Below are 6,632 nucleotides of genomic sequence, written 5' to 3'. Positions count from 1 at the left end.
AGGCATCCTGCAGTGGGGAGGGAGCGGTGGGGGCCGGGGGGGGGGGGGGGGGGTGGCAGGAGCCTGGGGAGGAGTAACCAGCTGGGAGTCAGGAAGGACTTCCTGGAGTCCTGGTCCAGCCTGAGCCCCAGGAGGAGGAGGGGTTGGTAGGAGAAGGGGCCAGAAGAGCTCCCCCGGTTCCTCAGGTTAGAGGGCTTGTGCAGTTAGACCATGCCCTGTGCTTCCCCTGGGTGGCCTCAGGGCTGGCTCAGTGACTGTCCCTTAAGCACAGGGAATGACCACGGGCGGCTGAGAGCTCTTTGGAGGAGGAACTTACCTTCCGTACCTCCAGTGCCAGGAGCCTGACACAAGGAAGGTCTTGGGTTCTGTGACCTGACCCCATTCCCCGAGCGAGGTGGGGCTTTGGGTTACCTTTGTTTTGTATTGGCCCTGGGCCTTTCCTGCTGCGAAGGGCTTCGCTCAGTCTCCCTTCCCTAGAGCCCAGCCCAGAGTCCTTTTTCCAGCAAAAGAGCCACAGACACAAATGCCCCTCCTCCTGCAGGCAGCCAGCTCAGCCCTCCCTTCAGCTCTGGTGCCCTGGCGACGGTTGCTATGGAGATCTAAAGATAGAGCAGGAGTCAGGAGACCTGGGTCCTTCTCCCTGCTCTGCCCACTGAGTAGATGCTGATTCTGATCCACCCACCCCTCCCGTCCACCCCCACCCCCTCCATCCTGTGTGGGGCGTGCCCTCCCCGGGGAAGCGGGCGCCCCTGGGCAGCGCACTGCAGTTAATGAATTCTGCCTTTCGCAGCCGGGCTCCAGTGCGCTGCACCGGCTCAGGCTGGCTACAGGCCGCCCCAGAACCAGAACGTTAAGTCACGGCACCGCAGGATGAGAGAACCATAGAATCATCTAGTTAGAACTTTACAGTCAGAATCCCAGCCCTTCTCTTGTCAGAGATTAAAGTTCAGGACTCCAGAGAGCATCGAGCCCGCCAGGCTCATTGTGTCGATGGGGAAACTGAGGACCAATGAGGCTGAGTGACCAGAGCAAGGAAAACCATTCACGGCGGGGCCCGCACCAGAAGCCAGGTCTTCAAGTGGCAGCCTGTGCTCAGTGGTTTTCAAACTGGGCTCCGCGGGACACAGGGGTTCCTGGTGTGGCAGCAGTGACGGGATGGGCCCCCTTCAGCCAGAGCAGTCTTATCTTTATTCGATTTATGTTTTGGGGCTGGGATTAATTTTCATGTGTGAAAAAAGGGCTTCCTTGCACCACCCCAAAAGTTGCAACAAATCTGTGTGCTGTGCCATGTTCAATAATCATGACAAGCAGTTGGGGATGTTGCCAAGGGTTTCAAAGGCACAATTCCGTGGTCAGATGTGTGGGGGATACCGACTGTGACCTTCACCGAGGATCCCATGCGCACGAGGACAGTAAAGGCTCTGAGAGTTCAGTGGTGAAGAAGCGTTTTCCCTGTGTCGAACCCAGAGTTCCCCACGGTGTTTCCCTGTGGACCATTGCTACCCACTGTCTGAGCCTGGCGCTCCATGGGACATGCGCTGGGAGGTGCCAGGCTGTCGCAGCACCGCCTTTGAGCTCAGTGCAGTGTGCGGGGAGGCCCAGCAGGAACCGTGACCTCCTTGGGCCTCGCCTGTGACTTGGACAAGACGTGTTTCCTCTCTCGGGGCCTCGGAAATCTGGGCGTCTTCCCCACGCTTTCCTCTCCCTCGGCACCTCTCACGCTCTCCTCACAGGGACTCCTGGGGTCTGATTATGGGCCAGGCTCCGTTGTGGGCACCGAGGGAGCAACAGGGAAAGGCAGGTGAGTTCTGGGAGCTCCTTCTGGAGCTTACAGCCCGAAGGGGAGCAGGCGAACCTGTCATCCAGGGCCGCGCGTTCCGGGCGGGGATGCACGGAGTGCTGCTAGAATGGACGGCGAGGGAGGGCCAGGGACCCTCTGCGCTGAGTGAGGAGCTCCAAGGGTAATACCCTCACTCATAAGGCTGATGGGGGTCCCCGCTTGAGGAGTGGGGAGTCTGGGGCAGTTCTGTCTTTGTCCCCTTTAGATACTTGACGTGTAGATATCACAGGCCACCCATGATACCCAGCAGCCCCTCTCGTCCTATAATGTCACCCTCCTCTCCCCCTCACTCCACGTGGGTCTGTGCAGCCTGGATACGGGTGGGGTCTCTCATCAGGGGACAGTGGTAGTGCCCCAGCCATGCCCTTGGTGCCAAGATGCCAACAGCTGATGTTGCCCGGAAATGCGAGCTCATGCTGGGTGCTGTGCCTGGCAGGGTGCTAGTGAACCCAGGACGAGGACTGGTTGGGAGATGTGGGGATGCACCTCTTTGAATCAGGCAAGGTTCTCGTCCGCTGGCCACTGCTGCCGTCTCTCCTGACAATGCCCCCATATGTCGTGGGAGGTGTGCTGTCTGGGTGACAGCAGCAAGATGGCAACGGCCTCAGTCCAGCCTTCACCATGCTGTGCTGCACCGCTCGAGCGACCCCTCGTTGGCCTCCCAGCCTCCAGCCTCCCCCCGCCCCCGCCGCCCCCCCATACCTCTCACACTGCAGCCAGACCAATCTCTTTGACTGTGGTAAGAACACTTAACATGAGATCAGCCCTCGTAACACACTTTTACGTGTACAGTGCATTATTGTTGACTAGGCACAGGCCCCCAGTGCTCATTCAGCGCCCTTTTCCTAACACTCATCTGAGCCCATCACTCCCTTGCTTAAGATCCTCCAGCAGCTGCCTGCCACCCTCCGGATACGGCCTCTCAGCTGTTCATCTCTCCAGACTTCCTTCATACTGACCCCTTGCCCCCTGGCCCCCAGCTCGTGTGTTCCAACTTGTTCTCTTGCATCAGCCATTCCCTTCCCATTGGCTGCTTCCCCTGCCTGGGCCATCCTGCCGTCCTCCTGTCGCCACGCGCCTTGGCCTTGTCTTCTAAGGGCTCAACTCAGGGTCACTTCCTCTCGGAAGCCTTTCCTGCCTCTGCCGCTCCAGGCCAGGTTAGTGAGCGGGCTCGTGTGTTCTGTGTTGCACCTCTGAGACTCTCGTTTGTGTGTGAGCACACCAAGGGTCCGCTACCGAGGCCTGTTTGGTGTGTTCCCAGTGTGGGGGGTGCTCCGTGCATCCTGAATGTCTCCTGCCTGAATAATAAACAGCTAATACTCATGGAGTACTTTACAGGTTGCAAAATGTGCTTACAGCTACATTGAAGCATGTAATTGTTGCCAAAATGCATTTTAGTGCCCATTTTACTGATGAGGAAACTGAGCTTATGCGACAGCAAGCCATGCTGCAAGGCCAGGTAGGGAGGGGTGCACGCATTTCAGCATGCTGTAATTGTTATACTGATCATACGTGACACATGCGTGCACCAGGAGATGTGTGTAAAGATGGTCATTGCCACACGTTTGAAATAGCAGAGTAAAAAGTGCCTGTCTGTGCGTCAGTAAGAGAAGGCAGAAACGAGCCGAACTGTTCTATGGAGACCTGCACCGGAACGCCGCACGGCAGGCACAGCGAAGGACCAGGCCTGCACGTGCCAACACAGACTAAATCCTGAGACGGAATAACTGAGTGAAAAGGGAAAGGCACAGTGAGATAACCATAGTCAGAAAGTTTAAACACAGAAGGGTGCCGAGTACTCGGGGAGGAGACCCACCCACTTCGAGGAGAGGTGACCTCTGGGGACAGGGAAGGGGCTGGGGGTGGAGGGCTCTTACCTGGTCACTGTGCTATAAGAATAGTCGAAGTGAATATGGCCGGACAGGAACCTCTGGTGAAGCTGGGTGACAGGTTCACTGATTCTGCTTTATTATGCTCTACCATTTTTTCTGTTTGAAATAGTTCCATAATCAAAGATTTAAAAAAATAAGATGAACAATACCTGCTCAAAGTGCTTCCGAAACTAGAGGCTTAACAACATTCATTCTGCCTGGCCGGCGTTGGTCAGCGGTTGAGCGTTGACCTGTGAACCAGGAGGTCAAAGGTTTGATTCCTGATGAGGGCACATACCCAGATTACGGGCTCGATGCTCAGTGTGGGGCGCACAGGAGGCAGCCGATCAATGATTCTCTCTCATCATTGATGTTTCTCTCCCTCTCCCTCTCTGAAATCAATAAGAATATATTTAAAAACAACAAAACATTCATTCCCTCTCCCCCACCTCAGGATTTGCTATGTCCCTATATACCTCCAAACTTTTCAGTCTCTCAGTTGTGAGCACCTACTGTGTGCCGCCTGGTCTAGACGCAGCAGCAATGGTGTAAACAATGCCCAGCACTCAGCTTCCATGCTGTTCCTTCTTTCTGCTTGTCCCCCCTTTGGTCTGCAGGCCGATGCTCTATCCACTGAGCAAAACGGCTAGGGCATTTTTCCTTCCTTTTAATAAATGTTCCTTTTTATGTGAGGCTGAACTAGGCTCAGATCTCTTACTGATCCTAAGCAAGTGACTTGGCCTCTCTGACCCTCGGTTTACTCCTCTACACAGTGGGGTGGTAGCACACTCCCAGTGTTGTGTGAGGGTGAAGGAAGCCCGTGGGAGCCCAAGCACAGCACTGGCACACAGTGGGTGTGAGAACTCGGGCTCTGCTGGCCTCTCCCTACTGGCCCTTCTCAGCAGTGCCTGGCTCACGGCGGCCTCTGACTTTTCCCTCTCAGGAACTCCCCTCTTTGTTATTTTCCCCACGCTTTGGAAGATTTTGATCCCAAATTGCATGTATTAAGTCATTATTAATTTACCTCCCATTTTTTATTAATCAAAGACATAGATAGCTGCCCCTCCGAGCGTCTGATCTGCACAGCCAGCTGGGAGCCGTGCGTGGCTGACATGATTCCAGCCAGAGGCAAAGGCATCAGCAGTGTGTGGTCCGGGTGCCCAAGGAGGCCAGTGTGGATGCTCGTCCTCGTTTTCTTTTCATTGACCATGACGTGCAGCTGGCGCTGCTCTGACAGGTCACCGACGGATGGGCTAGGCGTTGAGTTTTGGGGGCCAGGCTCTAGCATGGGGCCCCACGCAGGTCCCAGACCCTCATCCCACAGAGTTCTCTCCGAATAGATGGCGTGCATCAGCGCCATGCGGAAGAGTGAGGGGCTCACGTAGTGGGAGGTGGCAAAGCTGTCTGCGTGTGGGTCCCACAGGCTCCAGCTGGTCACCATCACATTGCCCGGCCCTTTGCTCCCGATGTGGGAAGAGCACATGAGTTTGTAGTGGGGGCAGGTAAGTGGGAGCATGCTGGGGTCCAATCCCAGCGGGTCCAGGGGTCCCCAAAAGTGTGGACGGAGTCGGTGAAGAAGGAATGACACGAAGACAGCCTTCAGTTGATCAGCAGCCTAGTCAGGACCTATGGCCAAGATCTCCAGCCAAAGTTCTGGTCGGAGTTCTGGCTAGGAACTGATGAGGATCTGATGTTTATTGTCTTGTTACATCCGAATTTATACCAGCCGATTTTAATCCTGTCAATTTCTATTACAAAGGTTAGGGTGTTTCTTATCTCCATTCCAGGGAGTAAAGATTATGTAGCTTAACTACCCGCCTGGCACTTAATTAAGGGGTTGTATCCCCTCCCTAACCTCAGGGAAAGATCCCCACCTGGGGAAACAACCTTTCTCGGAGAGGTGACCTTGGTTAAAACACATGGCGCTAAAGGAAGCAAACATATTAAGAACAATATGCTATATATGCCAGGTCCATTGAAACATATGCTGTGCAGATGTTTCTTTCCTGCAGCGACTGTGTCAAGCAGCAAGGATGGACCGGCTTCTGGCAGGGGCAGGCGGTGGCAGGGTGACAGCCTTGACCAGGTCCCGGATCTTGGCACTCAGCACTGAGCCAGGTGGGCGGGCACACTGGCCAGCTTGGAGGGCAGGCGAGCCTGCATCAGCTCCTCAGCCCAGAGGCAGGGCTGACACAGGGAACCTGCAGGCGGTGATGTTTGCAACAAGGAACATAGGACTTGGGCTGGAAGCCTAATGTGTTGAACGTAGAACCCTGAGTTGGAGCACAGGATCTGGGACGTTGGGATGGAAAATGGATGCAGAACCTGGAACACAAGACAGTAACTTCACAACCGCAGTGCTGTGCAGAGATGAACCCGCCTCCGGCGGCTGGGCCTGCGTCAGCGCCCGAGGGCTCCCCCTCCCGCTCCTGCTCCTCCGCCAGGCCACCGGCCCACACCGCTCCTGGCTGCTGCTGACTGCCCTCCACCAGGTCCGGTTCTGCAGAAGTGAAAGTGAGCCGACTGAGTGCCAGGCTGGGTTTGCCCCACAGCTGACTCTGAGACGGGAGTTTGTGTGGGAGGTGATTCAGGGAAGCAGTAAGCGTGGGGGGCGGGGAGCCAACGAAGGGTGTGCTGATGGGCAGGTGACCCAGGGCAGCCGAGCTCACTGCTGGGGTCCTGTGCGTGCCCCTCAGACTCTCCCGCCAAGGGGCATTTACCCGGCAACGTCCATCATCCCTCTGGCTGAGGCTCTTGCCAGCGCACCAGCTCCCGCGGCAGTGGCCTCCCAGCGGCGGCTCAGTGCCTGGCAGCCAGCAAAGCCCACGGACAGAGTCACAGGAAGCTGGGTGCACTAGGAACTTCCTGCAGGTTCTGCCGGGCCAGGTGAGCAGGGTGTCAGGCGGCACATGAACAGTGTC

Source organism: Myotis yumanensis, unplaced genomic scaffold (assembly GCF_028538775.1).
Source record: "Myotis yumanensis isolate MYYU_CA2020_CCGP unplaced genomic scaffold, mMyoYum1.0.hap1 SCAF_2, whole genome shotgun sequence".
NCBI lineage: Eukaryota > Metazoa > Chordata > Mammalia > Chiroptera > Vespertilionidae > Myotis > Myotis yumanensis.
Note: the sequence above shows the minus strand (reverse complement) of the source record.